Source organism: Hypanus sabinus, chromosome X1 (assembly GCF_030144855.1).
Source record: "Hypanus sabinus isolate sHypSab1 chromosome X1, sHypSab1.hap1, whole genome shotgun sequence".
In the NCBI taxonomy this organism is placed as follows: domain Eukaryota; kingdom Metazoa; phylum Chordata; class Chondrichthyes; order Myliobatiformes; family Dasyatidae; genus Hypanus; species Hypanus sabinus.
Window position 1 is genome coordinate 25,703,415 of NC_082738.1, and position 21,604 is coordinate 25,725,018.

Sequence of the window (21,604 nt, forward strand, 5' to 3'; positions counted from 1 at the left end):
AAATCCCACTTAACAGCACTTAGTCCACAACTTTATACACCTTTGCAATTCAAATTCTTCTTTTGGAACTTAAGTATTGTAGAGTTCTCTGCCCCCACCACCATCTCAGGATGTGTGATCCTGAATCTATGTGTGAATATGCCTGCAAAGCTGATTTGAGAGCCAAAATAATTACAAAATTAAGCAAATTGAGAGAGCAGAAGACCTTGCTGTTAGTGAAAGGCTCTGGATTCTGAAGAGTAACCAAAAGCCCCATATGGGTGCAGCCAATCACTGCCTAAACCCTGGGAAAGACAGCAATATTTTCAGTCCACACCCGGCCCCTGCTCAGCCCCAAATCCTGCACTTCAGGAAAAGTAGAAGGCACTTCTGGGTTAGAAAACATCAGTAATCACCGTAAAGCTGTGAAAATCAACAAAATGTGAGCCATGGCAGAGATCAGCTGTGCTCATCTGGAATGCATCTAGAGGTCTGGGTGTGATCAGGACCTCAGACTATTTGGAGCAGTCCAGGCAAGAGTATATATTTGGAGCAACACAACATGCTGGAGGAACAGTATCCATATGCAGTTGATGTCTGGGGTCAAGGCTCTTCACCAGAATCTGGTCCACATGAAGAGTCTCAACTTCAAACATTGACTGTACCTTCCCCTTCACAAATGCCTCCTGACTCGCTGAGTTCTTCCAGCATCTTGTGTGTTGTTTCAACACACAGATGTTGATTCCAACATCTGCAGTCCCTTGTTATACAAGTAGCTGGAGCTCAACCCACAGAATGCCACATTATCTGTGAGACTAGTAATTTGGAAAGCCTTGGCTTGTTCCTCCAAACCTGGGATAGGAGCACATGCCTGTGTGGAGATAGTGGTCAACAAATGTGGCCACTTCTGTGCCTCCTCTACCTCAGTACTGACCATGCCTGTGGTGCTTGCGATGTCTGGCCTGATGCTCCCATTCAGAAGAGTCACCAAAGAGGCAGCCGTTGTAAAGAGTTGCCAAACACTGTAATGGCAATGGGGCATAATAGACGGGTCTAACCACCAGGATTCAGAATCAGCATTCAGTCTCCAGAGTGTCCTTCAGCAGACTGTGGTGATTTGAGTAGCCCTCGAAAAGGTAGAATAAAAACAGAAAATGCTGCAAGTACTCGGTAGGTTGAGCAGCATCTGCGGAGAGAGAAGCAGAGTTAATGTTCCATGTTGAAGACTTTTCATCAGGTGTCAGGAAGTATTCAATTTAATTTCTAGAAAAAAATCTTAAATTTTATATTGTACAACTTGGAGAAAAAAGCATTACATGAATTTCTAGCAACATCAGGGCCACCACAGCTCGATTCCATTTTGCGAATCTTTTCAAAAGTCAAATACTGTGAAATACTTAGTTATCAATCTTGGAATTGTGCATCCATATCTCAGATATGAATTCTAAGTCAAACTCACTTATCTCAACATGTGTAATTAATTAATCTATCTTATTACAAACAAATGCTTATATATTCTAGTATAGCACCTTTAATTTTAGCTTGTTTTATTTTTCTTGTGGCCTTATTTGCTGGATCCTTCATGTGCAGTGAGGTTAAATAGTGTGTGAAGCACATCTTTACATCACTTGGGTAAACTTTATCTGCACAGACAAGACCATAAATGCTTGGTTCTCACACACTAAAGCACATGTTAATTGGAGGACTGGGGCCTGCTTCAGCATCAGCCTAACTGAGACCACTACCTGAGGTCCAAGGATCCTACTTTTTTCCAAGTGAGATGTTCAGAATCAGAATCAGGGTTATAATCACTGACATATGTCATGAAATTTGTTATCTTCTGGCAGCAGTACAGTGCAAGACAAAAAAATTACTGCAAGAAATATATAAAAATTAAATAAGGCAAAAATAGACCAAAATATTGAGGTAGCGTTTTTGTGGGTTCATGGCGAGGAGAAGCTGTTCCTAAAATGCTGAGTGTGTGTTTTCAGGCTCCTGATGTTAGTAATGAGAAAAGGGCATGTTCTCGATGGTGAGTGTCCTTAATGATGGATGCTGCCTTTTTGCAGCTCTGCCTTTTGAATATGTCCTCAACGTGTGGAGGCTTGTGTCTGTGATGGAGCTGGCTGAGTCTATAACACTCTGCATCTTTTTCTGATCCTGTGTCTTCATATAGGCAGTCAGAATGTACTCCACAGTACTTTCTGTAGAAATTTGCTGGAATCTTTGAGAAGGTACCAAATCTCCTCAAACTCCTAATGGAGTACAGTATAGCCACTATCATGCCTTCTTTGTGACTTCATCAATCTGGTAGGCCCAGGATAGATCCTCAGAGATGTTGACACCCAGGAGCTTGAAACTGCTCACACTTTACACTGCTGACCCCTGAATGAGTACTGGTGTGTGTTACCTTGACTTCCTCTTCCTGAATTCCACCATCAGTTCCTTGGTCTTACTGACATTGAGTGCAAGGTTGTTGTGACACCACTCAATCAGCCAATCTATCTTACTCCTGTACGCCTCTTCGTCACCATCTGAAATTCTGTCAACAACAGTTATGTTATTGGCAAACTTATGGTGTTTCAGCTGTGCCTAACCATATAGTTATGTGTAGGCAGAGTAGAGCAGTAGGTTAACCACATATCCTTGAGGTGCACCAGTGTCGATTGTCAATGAGGAGATGTTAGTTCCAATTCGTACTGACTCTGGTTTCCCAATGAGGAAGTCAAGGATCCAGTTGCAGAGGTTCTGAAGCTTGTTGATTAGGTGGTCCAAAGCCAATTAGAGAGCCAGTGACATTGCATCTGCTGTGGACCTGTTGTGATGGTAGGCAAATTCCAGTGAGTTCTTGCTCAGGCAGGAGTTAATTCTAGCCACGAACAATCTCTTGAAGCACTTCATGACAGTAGGTGTGAGTGCCACAGGGTGATAGTCATCGAGGCAGCTCATCCTGCTCTTCTTGGCCACTGGTATGACTGATGCTCTTTTGAAGCAGGTGGGAACCTCTGACTACAGCAGTGAGACATTGAAGATGTCCTTGAACACTCCAGCCAGTTGGTTGACATGATTTTCAGTGCCCTGCCAGGTACACCAACAGAACCTGATGCCTTCCAAGGATTCACTCTCTTGAAAGGTGTTTTGACATTGATCTCTGAGAGAAAGATCTTTAAATGTTACACCTTCACCCCACCATATCGCTTCATGTCATTAGGTTCCACCCCTTACCCAATTGACCCTTCCCTCTTTCACTATTGTCTCTCCCTATGCCCCTCCTGCCCTGACCTCTGCCTCCTCCTGTGATTCATTACTCACTTCTGATCTGTTCTGTTTCACCACTATTAATATTCTCCTTGACCTTTGCTGCATGGAACTATAGCAGCTCATGGCTTAGAAGGCTTCATGTGTGGTTCAATACTAATGGCCAGCTCTATCACACATGGAGCTGTAGGTCTCACACATGATAGAATACACTGGACAACAAATTTTTTTTGAAAGTGTTGCTTCCTCAAATGTTTTTTGTTTATAGTAGACCGCTTGAAGTTGAACATAAATATAATTTCAGACTACTTGTATCACATAGGAATTTGGAGAAACAAAAAATTAACTTTTATTGAATATTATTTAATTAATCACATAACGGTGCTGACACTTTGCAATAGTTCAACTATGTTAAAAATGTTTTGTTGATGATTCTTGTTTGTACTCAAGTGTCTGGGGCTTCTTGTTTTAGTGTCCAACAATAATCAGCCAGCATTGATGGATTCTAGTTGCCCTGATACCATTTCTCCATGACTGCAGTTTCACCCTGCTCATCACAGACAGCACCAAGATTTGCAAGGGAAGAAGTCTAAATGGGCATGCAGAAAATGAATCTTTAGTGACATGTTGCACTTCATGGTTTTGTATGCTTAGAACATGTTGTCAACCAGCTGCATATAGTTTGGTGCTCTGTGGTTGTCAAGAAAATTTTCAACAATATCCTTTCAATACCTTCCATGTGACTATAAGCCCATAAGACATAGGAGCAGAATTAGGCCATTTGGCCCATTGAGTCTGCTCTGCCATTCAATCATGGCTTATCCTTTTCCCCCTCCTCAGCCCCTCTCCCTGGCCTTCCCTCTGTAACCTTTGATGCCACAGCCAATCAAGAACCTATCAAGCTCTGCCTTAAATACACCCAATGACCTGGCCTCCACAGCTGCCTGTGGTAACAAATTCCACAAATTCACCACCCTGTGGCTAAAGAAATTTCTCCGCTTCTCTGTTTATAATGGAAACCCCTCTATCTGAGGCTGTGCCCTCTTGTCTTAGACTCTCCCACCATGGGAAACATCCTTTCCACATCTACTCTGTCTAGGCCTTTCGACATTTGAAATGTTTCAAATGTCGAAAGATCCCCCTTCATCCTTCTGAATTCCAGTGAATACAGGCCCAAAGCCATCGAACATACTACATATGATAGCCATTTAATTCCTGGAATCATCCTTGTGAACTTCCTCTGAGCCTGCTTCAAACCCAGCATATCTTTTCTTCAATAAGGAAGCCAAAACTATTCAGACTACTCAAAGTGAGGCCTCACCAGTGCTTTATAAAATCTCAGCATCACATCCCTGCTCTTATATTCTGGATCTCATAAAATGAATTGCATTTGCCTTCCTCACCACCAACTTTACCTGCAAGTTAACCTTTAGGGTGTTCTGCACAAGGACTCCCAAGTCCCTTTGCAACGCAGATTTTTGGATTTTCTCCCCATTTAGAAAATAGTCCGCACATTTATTTCTACCACCATAGTGCATGACCATGCATTTTCCAACACTGTATTTCATTTGCCACTTTCTGGCCCATTCTCCTAATCTGTCTAAGTCCTTCTGCATCCTACCTGTTTCCTCAACACTACCTGCCCCTCCACCAATCTTCGTATCATCTGCAAACTTGGCAACAAAGCCATCTATTCCATCATTTGAATCATTGACATACAGCAATAAAAGAAGTGGTCCCAACACCGACTCCTGTGGAACACCACTAGTCACTGCTAGCCAACCAGAAAAGGATCCTTTTATTTCCACTCACTGCTTCCTTACAATCAGCCAATGCTCTAACCATGCCAGTAACTTTCCTGTAGTACCATGGGCTCGTAACTTGGTAAGCAGTCTTATGTGTGGCACCATGTCAAAGGCCTTCTGAAAATCCAAATATACAACATTCACTGCATCCCCTTTATCTATCCTACTTGTAATCTGAAAAAATTCTAACAGGTTCATCAGGAAATATTTTCTATTAAGGAAACCATGTTGACTTTGTCCTATCTTGTCCTGTGACACCAAGTACTCCATAACCTCATCCTTAACAATTGACTCCAACATCTTCCCAACCACTGAGGTCAAGCTAACTGGTCTATAATTTCCTTTCTGCTGCCTCCCTCCTTTCTTAAAGACTGGTGTGACATTTGCAATTTTCCAGTTCTCTGAAACTATGTCAGAGTCCAATGATTCTTGAAAGATCATTACTAATGCCTCCACAATTTGCTGATGATACAACTGTTGTTGGTAGAATCTCAGGTGGTGACGAGAGGGCATACAGGAGTGAGATATGTCAACTAGTGGAATGGTGCCTAGCACTCAACGTCAGAAAGACAAAAGAGCTGATTGTGGACTTCAGGAAGGGTAAGATGAAGGAACACATACCAATCCTCATAGAGGGATCAGAAATGGGGAGAGCAAGCAGCTTCAAATTCCTGGGTGTCAAGATCTCTGAGGATCTAACCTGCTCCCAACATATTGATGTAGTCATAAAGAAGGCAAGACAGCACCTATACTTTATTAGGAGTTTGAAGCGATTTGGCATGTCAACAAATACACTCAAAAACTTCTATTGTTGTACCGTGGAGAGCATTCTGACAGGCTGCATCACTGTCTAGTATGGAGGGGGTACTGCATAGCACTGACAGAAGCTGCAGAAGGTTGTAAATTTAGTCAGCTCCATCTTGAGCACTAGCCTACAAAGTACCCAGGACATCTTTAGGGAGCAGTGTCTCAGAAAGGCAACGTCCATTGTTAAAGACCTCCAGCACCCAGGGCATGCCCTTTTCTCACTGTTACCATCAGGTAGAAGATACAGATGCCTGAAGGCACACACTCAGCGATTCAGGAACAACTTCTTCCCCTCTGCTATTCGATTCCTAAATGGACTTTGAAGCTTTGGACACTACCTCACTTTTTTTAATATACAGTATTTCTGTTTTTGCACATTTTTTAACAATCTATTCAATATATGTAATTAATTTACTTGTTTATTTATTATTGTTTCATTTTATTTATTATTTTTTCTCTCTCAGCCAAATTATGTATTGCATTAAACTTGCTGCTGCTAAGTTAACAAATTTCACGTCACATGTCAGTGATAATAAACCTGATTCTGATTCTGACAATCTCTACCGTTAACTCTTTCAGACCCCTAGGGTGCAGTTCATCTGGTCCAGGTGACTTACAGTATGTATCTTTCGGTCTTTCAGCTTCTTGAGCACCTTCTCCCTTTGTAATAGTAAGTGCACTCACTTCTTTTCCCTCACACCCTTCAACACTTTTCGTGTCTTCCACAGTGAAGACTGGTGCAAAATACTCATTTAGTTCATCTGCCATCTCCTTGCTCCCCGTTATTATTTCTCCAGCCTCATAGTTGTATATCCACTCTTATATCTTCTTTATTTTTTTATATACTGAACTTGAAAAAGCTCTTTCTATCCACCTTGACTTTCACTGGTCCCACTAGAAGTTCTTTGAATTGTTTGTCATTGATGACCTGTTTAATTTGTGGACCATCAAAAATGCTTTTCTTAATCTTGGCATCAGTTATGTTATGCTGAACTAACTAAACCAGTAAGCAAATGCCCAACTATGCTAATCCCTTCTGCCTACATAATGTCCATTTCCTTTCACTTCATGTACATTCATGTGCCTATCTAAAAGCCTCTTGAATGCTCCTATAGTTTTTTGGCTGCAGGCAAACTATTTCAGGTACCCATCACTCTCTGTGTTAAAAATGAACTGGCCCCACACATTGCCTTTGAACTACCTCCCCTTACCTTAAAAGATATATATTAGTATTAGGCCTTTCTACTCTATCCATACCTCTCCCAATCTTATAAACATCTATTGGGTCTTCCATTAGCCTTGTCAAACGCCTTACTAAAATCCATGTCGACAACATTCACAGTTCTAACTTCATCATTCACCTCCGTCACCTCCTTGAATAACTTAATCAGTTGAGTAAAATAAGATGCTCTACAAAAAGCCATGCTGACTGTCCCTAATTAAGCTATGGCTTTCCAAATCCCATCACTAAAAACTCTTTTCAATAGCTTTCCTACCACTGACATAAGACTCACTGGTTTACTTCAGTTTTAATTTGTCAGATACTCTAATTTTTTAAATTTCATCTGAATCTGCTCATCTTGACAAATTAAAACTGAAGTAAACCAGAGAAGATGCTAAACCTGGTCATTCTGATATGGTTCTCCCCAGTGCTGTTATAACTTTCAATTCCTTAATGCTATCTGGATTACTCATGAATACCAGGTCAAGATAGTCACTGTTCTTTTGTCATTCCCTCTTGAAAATTGCATTCTTGTATGTCCCCCAGTGCCTGGTTTCTCTTGAACACCTTGTAAGTTTACTGTTTCCAAGGCACTGGAAATGTACCACCAACCTGTCTCTGTAAAATCCTCCAAACTACCAATGGAAGGATATGCGAACCAACGCCAGTATCCCCTCCCATACTGAGGCCCTAATTACACTCAGTTGACTCTGCAGGCAGGCCATATGATTCACGTAGTGAACACCAGATTCCTGAAAAAGGCATCCTATTCTGACCTCTGTCACAGGAGAGGTTACCAGACAGTCTTAGGATAAGTGTCAGGGATGTGCTCAAAGCCTCCTTAAAGAAATGCGCCATATATGCCACTTCCTCCCAACTCTCTGTTCCACAACCACTCAAAATGGAGAGGGAGCATTTGGCTTGTTATTGAGAACCTTAATCCCATGCATCAGGAGAGCACACTAAAGCTTCATTAACCATCCCTCTCAGCCCTAACAGGGAATTCTTGTCCCTACTGTGGAAGTGTCCGCAGTTTCCACATTAGTCTCATTAGCTCTCTCAGAACCAAACTAGAAGCAAAGCATCCTCATTCTGAGGAGGAAGATATCCATACCCACATTCTGCCCACCTTGTTCTCTGTCTATCAGTTTACCCAGGCTACAAGGGAATAAGGAAGGTAGGGATGGATTGACTGGATTGCTCCACCAGGAGCTGGCAAGGGGTTGATCGGCTGAAAGGCTTACTCTTACATTGAGGTAAGCAAGTGGGGATAATGATGAAAGAATATCAGCCTGGGTTTCAAAGCATAAACCTGGAGTGACACTTTGGCCATGACTAGCATAGAGCACAAATGTTGCATTATTATTACTAAACTGTTTCCAGTTGAACCAGTCTTGGACACTGTTGCTGTGAAATCTGCAAAATGACCAAGAGTATTCCAAGCCTGTGGTGACACAATTGTCCTTCATTTCTTTCACCAGACCTCCCCGATGTCTATAAATCTGCACTGCACTGTGGCAACTGGGGTCAACGTTCAGCCAGCTCATGTAGAGAAGTATTCAGCACTGCTGAGAGAATCCACTTTCTATAACTGTAAGGCAACAGTAAGGCAGATAAATCAACAGATTTGAAAGTTGTATGATTCTGTTTACCAAAAAGCCTAAAATTACCCATTGGTAACGGTTAGGGTTAGGCAACACGGGGGTGGGATTGAGTCCTCCATTGGGAGTCTTGACAGATGTGGTGCAGGAGTAGAGTGATTAAGAGTAAACAAAGTTTCTACCTTTTTAAAAGATTTAAAGATTAATTTATAACTTGCAGGTTAAGTTGGTGGTAAGGAAGGCAAATGCAATTTAAGCATTCATTTTGAGAGGACTAGAATATTTTGAAAGGCCTAGACAGTGGATGTGGAAAGTATATAGACTCCTTCTTATAGTGGAAGAGTCAAGGATCAGAGGATAGAGTCTCAGAATACAAGGATACCCTTTTAGAATGGAGATGAGGATGAAGTAATGAATCTGTGGAATTTATTGTCACAGATGGCTAAGGAGGACAAAGGGCATCAAAGGTTACGGGGAGAAGGCAGGAGAATGGGGTTGAGTGGGATAGTAAATAAGCAATGAGTTAATGGGTTGAATAACCTGATTCTGCTCCTATATCTCACGGTTTAATGCATCATTTGTGTCAAATCAGATCAGTGAGGATTGTGCTGGGGCCAGCCTGTAGGTGTCGCTATGCTTCAGGCACCAACATAGCATGCCCACAACTTACTAACCCTAACCCATGCATCTTTGGAATGTAGAGGGCACCAGAGGAAGGTGATGGGCAGGTGAGGAGAAGAGAAGGGGTGAGAAGGTAACCGGAATGGAAGAAGAGAGGAGGGACAAAAATTCCTGTAAGTTGGAGAAATCAATGTTCATGTCATCAGTTTGGAGGCTACTTAGACAGAATACCTCCAACCTGAGTCGGTGGTCTTATTGTAGCATTAGAGACCACCATCAACAGACATGTCAGAATGGGACTTGGTAGTTGAATTGAAATGCTTAGCCACCAGGAAATTTTACCTTTTTTAAGGTGCTTGACAAAGCGGTCCTCCAGTCTATGTTGGGTCTCACTGATGTAGAGGAGGCCTCACTGGAAGCACTAGAAACAGTAGGTGATCCTGATAGACTTGCAGGTGAAATGTTACCTCACTTAGAAGGACTGTTTGGGGCCTTCAGTGGTTGTGAGGAGGTGCAGGTGCTTTTGGCACATTAGAGCTCTCTTCTTTAAAGGAAAACTCAGATTAGGTCATGGATTTCTGTCAAGGTGGAAAAGGGAGCTGAATGTCACAGGAAGGTCAGTTGTCATGTCATGTGTGATGATGATAACTATTCCAGTTTCTCTGCTCAAGGATGGTTCTCCAATTTCTCCTGTGTATTGATCCAGAATGAAGGGTATACTGTTGATAGGGTAAATGCAAGCAGGCTTTTCTCACTGAGCTTGGGTGAGACTAGAACAAGAGGTCATGGGTTAAGAGTGAAAAGTGAAATGTTTAAGAGGAACATGAAGGGGAACTTCTTCATTCAGAGGATGGGGAGAGTATGGAATGAGCTGCTAGTGGAAGTGGTGGATGTGGGTTCGATTTCAACATTTAAGAGACATTTGGATAAATATATGGATGGGAGGTGTATGGAGGGCTATGACCAGGAGCTGGTCAATGGGACAAGTTCAGTACAACTTAGATAGATTGAAGGGCCTGCTACTATGCTGTAGTTCTCTATGACTCTCTATTTCTCTATAGATTCTTAGTTTTGGATACAATATAGTCATGTTTTGAAGTTCAGTTCTAGGCCTGCTCTCTTATGTGGAACGCAAAGAATTCCTGTTTTGATGAAGTGATGGGGAGCAGAACTTAGCAGATCTCTGGAGCTCAGATTGGGTCATTAGTATCTTAAAACAGATTATTTTCCCTGACCTGGTTCCTCATCATTTTGTTCATTTTAGTTGGCATGATAGCTTAGTGTTAGCACAACACTTTACAGTGCCGGTGATCAGTGACCCAGGTTCAATTCCTGCCAGTGTCTGTAAGGAGTCTGTATGTTCTTCCTTTAATAGCGTGGGTTTCATCTGGGTGTTCCTGTTTCCTCCCATATTCCAAAACAGATGGGTTAGTAAGTTGTGGATATGCTATGTTGGCCCTGGAAGCATATCGACACTTACAGGCTGTCCCCAACACATCCACGGACTGTGTTGGTCATTGGCATGAACAAAACATTTCACTGTATCTTTTGATGTTTCAATGTATATGTGCCAAATAAAGCTAATCTATAATCTTTAATATTTTATCTATTACTTAATATTCTGAAGATGGTGCCCTGACAGCGAGCTAACCCTGAAAGCACATCTTCATTTTTTTTGTTCACCACACTAGTCTAAATAAAACCCCTCAAAAATAATATAACTTGATTTGTTAGTTTTATTGTTCCAATAATGCAGCTAGTTTTATGCTTAAAAATATAGAAATGCTGTAAATCATCAACTGCTATAGTAGCTGCTAAGTAAATTGTCAGATTGGCTTTTTTGGATGTAGTCCTTTATGTACAATAAGATGGACTTTTGACCTCACAATCTACCTTGTTAAGACTTTGACCCTTATTGTTTGCCTGCACTGTAACTATAACATCTTATTTTACACTCTGTTATCGCTCTACCTTCTACTCCCTCAATGCACTGGTGTAATTAATTTGATCTGTACGAATGGTAATCAAAAAACAAGTTTTTCATAAACCTCAGTACATGTGACAATAAAAACTTCAGTCAAACTGTACTTGGAGTATTGTGTGTAGTTCTGGTTGCTCCATTGGAAGGATGTGGAGAGGGTGCAGAAGAGATTTACTAGGATGCTGTCGGGATTAGAAGGTAAAAGGTGGGGTTGTATAATCTTTGGTTGTTCTCCCTAGAGCATTGGAAACTAAAGGGAGGCCAAATACAAGTTTTTTTTTAAATTATGAGAGGTATAAATAGGGTAGACGGCAATAATCTTTTCCCTCAGAAATGACAATAACCAGATGGCACATTTTTAAGGTTAGAGCGGGGAATTTTAAAGGCAACATAAAGGGGCCATTTTTTTTTTTTTACACAGAGTGGTGGGTGCCTGGAATGAGGTAGTAGTGGAAGCAGGTAGTTTGGTGGAGCTTAAGAGGTTTTTAGATGGGAATATGAAGGGAATGGAAAGATATGAATGTTAACACAGGAAGAAGACATTTAGTATAAATTGGCATCAAGATCAGCACAATATTGTGGGTTGAATGGCCTGTTCAGTACTGTACTGGTTTATGTTCTATGTTATTAAATCAATTTTCCTATTTATTAACTTAAATTTCCACTTTTAAAATGCTCATCTGTAGATGGTCCTGGATATCCAACCACTTTCTGTTTACCTTAGATTTTCAGCCTCAGTACAAATGGATGCTGTAGTGAATTGTAATCAGCTTTGTCTTAAATTCCTTCATTGCATAAGCTGTTGTGTGAATATTTACAATTTTAGGTATTTGCAAAAAGCTAGTTAAGGTGGCGTTCTAGGATTCTTTAGCCTTTGATTTCTGAGCAGTATATTTAGCTCACACACCAGGAATAATGAGTTGCAACACGGCAGCAGGGGAAATTAGCAGAGTTTGCAAGTGGAAGAGAACAACTCGTAGGATTTCGCTATGTGCATCAAATATCACTGTTGGACATTAGAGGAAGGAGTAGGGTCAATGCATAAGGAAGGCACATGATAAAGACCAATGGTATCGCAAATGATGGTACCACACTGAACTCATGAAATATTGGTGCCTGAGGAGATTCCATCTCTGCATGGATTGCCTGCACAATTTGCAGTCTGTTGGGACAATATGCAGGCAGAATGCACTGATTACTGAAATAGTCTGTACCTCTATTGTTTCTTCTGCATACTTCTGTCTAACAGCAACAGAGAAGGTTATTCTTCTGGGAATATAAAAAATGGCATTTGTTCACCTTAAGGAAATTTTACAAGTGCACACTTCACAGAGTGTGCATAGACATTTTAGTAAGCATAACCCTTTAAAGCATGGCTCCTAGAAAACCTTGGTTCTTGTACCAAAACTACAATACAATTTATTAGCTCGAAAGAAAGCAGTTGAAGTGCTCAAGTAACACTTCACATATTTGCAACTTATACGTGATAAGTGCTGCATTGACCAAGAATCAAATCCAAGTCTTCCATATGGTAGATAGAAATTCCACCTTGGAACTTCTAACAGCTACCATCAGGCAGGAGGTACAGGAGCGTGAAGTCCCACACCACCTTGTTCTAGAACCCTTCAACCATTCAGCTCTTGAACCAACTTGCACAACCCTAACCACCACAGTTTAGCAACACAATGATCACTTTGCATTAAAATGGATTTTGTTTTTGTTCTGTGTTCTTTCTTGTAAAAATTGTTTAATATACTGTGTGTTTAAGTTTTTCATCTGAATACTGCTTATCTAATGTTCTATGCCTGCGATACTGCTGCAAGTAAGTTTTACATTGCGCCTGTGCATACATGTACTTGTGCATATGATAATAAATTCAGCTTTGACTTTAACAACACCTATCAGATATTGGTAAGTGATGGTGAGCTAGATAATGTGTTTGTTCAGGGGTTTTAGAGTATTTGTTGACTTTTTAAGCGACCTTGTGTTAGAATTTTTCCAAGCAGAAGCAGCAGCAGCAGCAACAAAAGTTATTAACAATGATAGTAATGCCAGTGAAGCGCAGTTAGTAAAGCAAAGCAGTAAAGGAAGTTGTTGCCATCACAAAGTGACAATTTACAGTACTTCTTCCATGACTGTACATCCATGCAGATCTTGTAATACTGAACAGATCTGCTACCTTACATCTCCTACTTGTCTTACCTTTTGGTTTGATCCTGATACTTCTGTTCTCTTTGTATTTGGATTGCTGTTGTGTGGTTTGAGTTCTTTAAAAAATAATGCCTTCAACATCTACATAATGTGTTCCTTTTTATCTGTACATGTTATGAAAACAATCATCTTTGTGTGCAGACTGAATTCAGTACTTCGAACTTTATTTTCTGAAATTCTTTATAATTATTGAATGTTGCTTTTGTTGCATGTCACACCAACACATCACAGCAAATTCCTAATATATATATAAATGTATTCAGTGAACAAAGTTAATCCTTGATTCTATGAAGCTAAACTCAAGTTAGCTTTCCAAATCTGTACCAAGAGAGAAAATGGTAAGGTATGATTGTGTGTTTTGAGGATGCATATCAATTGAAGAATGAAAGAAAAAGATCAGAAGGGGTAAGCTATCTGTTACTTTGTCTACTTATTAGCATTCTTGCATCATAGCAGTTTATCAAATTAGAATAGAAGGCCCCTACTTTGTAGTCAATGGTCCAGTTAATGCAACTGATCTCCCAAAGCTATTGTTGTGATTTGCAGTTAAGTATGAACAATGATATGAAGGATCACTATGAATAGCAACCTGATCATCTATGTGATTCATGTGTCCTGACTGGCCATAAGTAGATCTAGGCCAGACCTTGATCCCAAGTCCTTAGGCTACCCAGATCAACAGGGAGATCCAAAGAGAAGCCCCTGTCAATGGTTATAATGACAAAGTAAGGTGTGGATGAAGAAAGCCCATCCACTCAGTAGCCTCCCTACAGCATTGTTTTATTTTCACTATGGTTGTACTGATATGATTCTATCAAAGAGATTTTACTGAACATTTTTTTTTACAAGATTTTTTCCATTTCTTTTTGCTTTTTAATCTGATTCGTTCATGAAAATGCATCACAAGGATCAAAAAGTGCAGAATAGATCTCAGTGGGCAATAACTTCTCAATGATCAAAATTGCAATAAAAGATTAGAAAAGTGTTAATTTTACAGCATCTGAGATCAGCATTGAAGAGCAAGTGGATAAATAAGGTCTTATAATTTGCTTTGGGAAGAGGATGCATTTCAGATGTAAGATTTGGTAGAATTTGTGGATTATTACCTAATGCCAAAATTTCAGTGATCCTATTTGCCACATATTTGCTTTGTGTCCCAATTGCGCATATTCCTGGGTGCAAATAAACAATTTCCAGCTTTGGATATCATTTTCTTTTACAGACGCAACCTTTTTGAAGGATAATGTCATTCATGAACTTGAGTCTGATACTGCAAACAATTGCAACTGTCCTGAAACCCCAGCAGCAGTTACTTACCTTGATGAATGACCTTAAAAACACAAACCAGACAAGCAAGTAACCATCACAACCATGCTCCAGTGCTTCTGCATTAACCACTGAAAGATCTGTAGGTTTACAAATAGTCATTGTGAAACTTGAGTAGTTAAAAAAAAAACAATAAAATACGATTCTTAGTTTCAAGCTATTTGGAGATGAGTCAGTCAATGACTTTGTGCTCAGGCAAGGACAAATGGCCACCAGTTTAGGTGCTGTTCAGAGAAATCTTGCAAACTTCCTGGCTACAACATCAGCTACAATGACGACTGTATATCCATGCCAAGAAATAAAGGGAATATTTTTTAGAATCATGTAAGTGACTGGGGAGAAAAAAGAACAGACAAAATGACAAGTAAACAAATCAATTGCACTTCCAATGACTGCATATGTACTTTGGAAGACAGAGCAAAAATATATGTACTTTTATCAATTTTGTTTACCCATTGATGTCAAAAAAAGACAGAATGGAATAAATATAAAAAGAGGCTTTGAGGAGGTAACAGCAAAATTGCTTGAATGCAGTGTTACACTCCATCTTATTTTTCTCCAAGTTATAACACCTGACTTACTGGGCATAAAACACTTCGGGATATCCCATGGTTGTGAAAGATGCTACGTAAGTGCAACTCCGTTCTTCTCACCTGAGCAAGTTAATGAAATCTTAGGTCATTACACTGATGCACAACACATTTATGAGACCTGTACTCTTCCATCAGTGGAGCAAATCATTTTTTTTTGTAACTTCATAGATGTGATGTATTATAACAATAGAAATAATTCTCTCATGCTGGCAACACTGTGATAGTTATACTATAATGGTCCTCAGGAAACAAATGCGCAAGGAAAGTCGATCCACTACATTAGCAACTATTGTTTATATAGTGATTAACAAAGTCAAATATCCTAAGGCACATCATGAGGAGTATTGACAAATAAAAATTGATTCAAAACCACACAAGTAGGTATTAGGAATGACAGATTATTAAGGAACGTGAGAACTTTGTAAAATTGTGGAGCTTAGATCACCTGGACAATACTAACATCTATGTCAGGATGTTGTTTATTGACTACAGCTCAGTTTGTAACACAATCATTCATACAGTTCTCAAAACCTGGGCCTCTGTATACCACACTGCAACTAGAATCTAACCAGAAGACCACAACCTATGCAGATAGGAAATAACATCTCCACCTTCAGAAAGAGTAAGACGAGGGAACACACAGTATTCCTCATAGAGGAATCAGAAGTGGAAAGAGTGAGCTATTTCAAGTTCCTGGGTGTTAATATCTCTGAGGACCTAACCTGGGCCCAATATATTGATGCAGCTACAAAGAAGGCATGATTGTGGCTTTATTTCATTAGGGGTTTGAGGAGATTTGGTTTGTCACCAAAGACACTCACAAATTTCTACAGATTTCTTCAAATTCTGTGATACATGTGATAATGTAGAACAAACAGGCAACAATGGAGGATCTGGGAACAGATTATCTGCAGACGTTTGAACTGGTAAGTGCTATGTGTCCTACAAGAAGGCATGATTGGGAAGGGAATGTATCTGGGCTGTGCCATGACAATAATTGGATTTATTTTTGTTTGATGTTCAAATACTCAAATATTGAGGCAGTAAGAATCGACCCTCGATAAAGAAACAAAGAAGGGTGGATGAAGTACATGGGTAGAAACAAAGCACAGACTAGCTGCTTCCTCAAAGTGAAAACCAGATATATAGTTAATGCAAGTTACTGTGTAGCTCCTAGCAGGTTGTCTCATTCTGTACCTCACCCCTTTCTAATGTAAATGGCACAGACAAGGAGAAATGCACAAGTATAACCAAAAATTAAGGGAGACCTGCACTTAAAAAAATTAACAAAATATTTCCTATTGTCTACCACAATTCTCAAAGCTGACTTGTTCTACGTGGGTATAAAAATGTCACAAAATTACAGAATGTGGTTGTGTTGTGCACTGATAGCTGAATTCAAAATCTTTCTGACTGACTGTAGCTTAAAAATAACTTGAGTGACTCAAGGCTGAGAAAAGATTTTTTGTTTGCTGCCAAAACCTCTCAAGAGAAAGGTACCCTTTGTTAGGAAGGGCACAATTTTCAAAATGTATCAAACATAACAATGGAAAAACATTTTAGTTCAATGCAATAAGTTAACACCACACAAAGGAAAACACATTTTGAACTGTACTGTTAAAATAATGCTTTATTAATTTTCTTATCAGCTTCTATTCACAAATAATTAGTAGCAGATGATTTAACAATTGTATATAATTTGTTTGCAGACCTCATTGAATATTGTGCTATTGAAATTAATAGTCAAAGAAATCAATCTTTAGAATTAAAACTCAGCAAAGAAAAATCACTATGATTAGTAATAAAGAGGTTTAGCTTATTTCACCCTTTCAGGTCAAGAAGTCAACTTTAAAAAATAATCTGTCATTCCAGCTTATTTCCAATATATATTGAAGTATACACATTTTCAAAGAAACAAAACAAAAATGGTATGGGGGATGGAGTGGGATAAAGACCCTAATTTTCCAAACACATACCAAACCTAATGCCGATGACTGCATTGCTTTATTGAAATCGGTTAAAATATTATTTTAAAAGCTTCACAGTTCTATTGATAATATGGACTCAACAGACATGGTTTTCAGTTAGGTCACATTGGGTACAGTGAAATATGATCATTGAGGAATCCTGAAAGCTGAAGGAGATTGTCATCATACCTTCACACCAGCCAGCTGTGAGTTTAGGTGGATGAGATGTAGTATCAAACAAACCCTACAGTTTACATGATGGGGTTTTCTGTGAGTTGGAGGTGTATTATTTTCCTCTGTAGTGTTTGTGCTTGAGAAATCTAATGCCAGTGCCTGCCACTTTGCAGTGTTGTGAAAAGATGCTTTGTAAAGGATCAGTTCTATATTAAGGAAAACATAAATGGTGCTGTAGTTTACTGTTACTTAGAAAGATGGCAGCACTTTCCTCCTCCCCCAGCCCCAGCAGGAAATGACACAGATTTTCACACAAAATGTCATGATTTCTGAAACCTTTCAAAATTGGTAAAGCAAATCCACATGTTTTGAAGCAACTGAGCTTCAATGAAAATGAGGCACTATGAATATCTAAATCACAGAGTCTTCAACGTGTGAGCAAACCGTTTTGAGCTACACTTTATTCATGTGTATGTATTTGTATGTGTATTACACAGAGATTTATAAATATGTATAAATGCTAGGAGGCTATATGATCTGATCATAGGAGCTTTTGAAACAGATGGAACAAAATTATGTATGATGCTGATTTATCTGTATTTTCCATCTCGATGTTACAGAAAACCAATAATACTTTATTCATTCTTTTGTACAGCAACAGAAATGTTCACTCCGGTAAACACGATGATTCTCAGTTCCTACTAATGATCATATTTCACCATACCTGTCGTATCTCCAATTAATTAATTTTTCCAGATATTTATCCAACTCTTTTGAGCCTGTTAATACAATCTGTTCCTACTGCCTCTTTGAGCAGATCATTTCATTCATTCATGACACTGTTCAAAGCAAGTCCATCCAAACTGTCATTTCACCCTCTTTCTCCCAAGGCTAAGGCTATGCTATGAGTAAGGATTTCCAATAAAATTCTGTTTTCTTTGAAATCACAACAAATGTCCAGCAATGTATCTTCATCATAGCAGTAATAAACATAAACTATAGTGAAATATTGAAAACACATTTCTGATTAGTTAAGAATTTCTTTACACTTGTAATACAAATAGAATAGACATACTAACTATTACTTATACTTCATTAGTAAGGTATATATAAAGTCACTCATAGCTTTGCTACTGATTGACTGAGTCAGACTCCACCATGAATATAAATGGCAGGCTTCCAATAATGATCATAAGTAGCATCTATATGACTGACCTGTAAAGGAACTGGTTTGTCCCACCATCCCAGATTAATACTAGCCTCACATCGCGCGATGAATCTATATGTAAAACATCACAGAGATAATTTTCATAATTTTCTTAAAACACGAATGGGTGTTCATTTCAGATGATCAAATGTAAATTTGATCGTCTATCCCCATCCTGGTACTTGATACAATTATACTTTTATAATCTCCAAGCAACAGCTCATACTTTCACATCCTCTTTCTCAATTTTCTGCAGCTCACATAAATGCATGCTGCTTTTTTTTATAACCATTCTTTGCTGATTCCCTTCTCCCACTTCATACATAACAAAGGTATCAATCAGTCTGCTAACTTACATCACAGTCAGATCTGCTCTATAGAATTTTACAGCAGAGAAAGAGGCCACGTCAGTTCACCATGTCTGCATAATGTTCCTGAAAGAGACTGAGATGCCAGTGACCATTTACAATTCCCCCTCCTCATCTTGACCACCATCTCATAAAAGTTTTCTAATTGTGACAAATCAACCAATCAGTACATTCTACCTCTTATAGTCACCACAGTCCCCATCAGCTCAATGGCATACTAATCACGTTCCTTCCACATCATTCTCACTCCAGGTCACATCCCTCCATGATACATTTTTTAACTTCTGCATTCCCTTTGATGACATGCTAACTACTATGTTTCCTTTAATCATAACTCCTTTCACTTTGGGCCAATAACAATTCTGACTCTCTTTCAACAGACTGGCAACACCTCTTATGACAGAATAATTACAAGCTGTTCTAGGAGTACAATGAGCTGAAAAAGGATTAAAAACTTCAAATCCTCCAGTTGGTTTACTGAAATATTTTTATAAATAAACCCCATAATAGCTCTGGTTGACCTATATGCCACCAAATTCATTTGTAAATATATTTGAAAATTATGCAGTAAAATATTTTCAATAGAGATGAAAGTAAGAATTCTATTAAATTCATTGATAGAATTGTTTAACATAATTCAGCAGTTTTTTTCCCCAAAATCTCTTGCCTATTGTCACCATAGGAACAGAGATTTTGTTTTAATTATTGGATTTAATATATATATTAAAAGATTTTAAATTTTAATATATTAAAATAAACAGAACAGAACCCTTCATGAATTTCACAGCATAGGTTAAAAAACTACTAGACAGATGGCTACCATTTCAAGGTTGAAGCTTCATTTAGTGTGATGTTGGAATCACTTTCAAGCATCTCTCTTTCTCTGCAGCAATTTCCTCATCCAATTTCTCACTGCTTCTTTTCCTGAAAAAATTGAGACTTAGCAGAACAAGAACATACCCCAAATATGCCCATTCTTCAAATGTGGACTGACCTCTTCCTTATCCCAGTTCTTTTCCTGCGGCCAGGCTTAAATGGACTAATTGATTACACTCTGGTCATCCAACCTTGATCCCTTGGTTTTAAATGTCTTTACTCATGAAGCTATCAAGGGTAAATTAGCAGTCACCAAGCAAGTAAAACCTGTGGTGACAAAGTGTTGGAGAAATCAATGAAGGGTCTCTGAAGCAGTAGGGATGTACTCAAGAAGAGCACATGCACACATTCAGATCCTTCTGTATATTCCACTTCTACAAACTTCCCACTTTAGACTGCAATTTAGATTCCATTTTTGAGTGTGTACTTGCTGTTGTGTATATTCATGACTGGCATCAGTAATGCTAAGGTTACATAATAGGAATGTTTCCTGGGGTGACAAATAGAGAATAGACAGAGTTACTAGTGCAGGAAGCCCACTAACTTCACATTTTCATTGGGAAAAATGGATAAAGTCATAAAATGCAAGGGTAATTTTGAATTTGGCAACATGATCGCAAGGGCATGGTGAGGATAGCAAGAAGAGCTTGAGACCAGCTTATTAACAGGAAAGTATGTGGTTTTAATACTGACTATAAGTTAGTTCTGTGCTCAACTTCAGGCTGGTACTGCTCCTTTGGTTTGCTCATTCTTCAGGATGCCACCATTTCTATTCTTATGCTATTAAAGTCACTGCAATATAATCCACATTTACAGGAAAATTCTCTGTAATAAATATATCTGGCACATGGTGAATTATTGTTAATGTTGACTCTGTTATAAAAGTAATGCTGCAGGGGGAACGGTGATAACAGTTAGCATTTGCAGGAGGTAATCATTATATAAACATAACAAAACTATAATAATGTAATGGGCCAGGAGCAGCCTGGCATATTAATTTAAGTTTCCAAGTTAATTCATAAATCTTGTGCTCCCACTACTGACCCTACTAGACTTTTGACACTAGCACCAAAATCAAAGTCCTCTTTTGTGTTGCTAGTGCTGCTTGCTTGCTTTTGCTGCTGCTTGCTTGCTTGCTTTAGCTGTTTGCTGGCTTGCTGCTTGCCTGCTGCCTCTTGCTAGCAGCTTTGCTTCTCTTTGCTTATTGGCTGGCAGCTTGCTGCTATTGAACAGCTGGCTGGCTGCTCCTCATGGAGAGCTAGCTTCTCAGAAGTTCTCTATTTTCTGCTCTGCTGCTATTAATATTTAGCCAAAAATATTGTTTTAGGAAATAGACTTTGTAGCTGCTTCAAATAACCATGACCCTTGTGATGTTTAGCAGTACTTTATGGATATTATGATGCCAAATATGCCTCAGATGAGCTGGATGACCAGATACAGCTCAAAAAAAAGATGTTCCCAGTTACTCAGACCTTCATGCTACTTGGTGGATTTTTATCGTTCTTAGTCACCATGGCACATGTGATTGATTCTTTGGCAGAAGGAAATGAGATGCTTCAAAGCTAAGCAAACCCCAAAGGACTCTGATGACTAGGAACAGTTGAATAT

General features: G+C 39.2%; 1 protein-coding gene across 1 annotated transcript in view; it reads right to left on the minus strand.

The window, feature by feature from the left end:
* Positions 1–17,082: 17,082 nt before the first annotated feature.
* Positions 17,083–21,604, minus strand: part of pou6f1 (POU class 6 homeobox 1) — an 87,582-nt gene continuing 83,060 nt past the window's right edge. The window contains exon 12 of the mRNA XM_059956102.1: positions 17,083–20,044. The gene's annotated coding sequence lies outside the window, so the exon portion shown is untranslated. The remainder of the gene's footprint in view (positions 20,045–21,604) is intronic.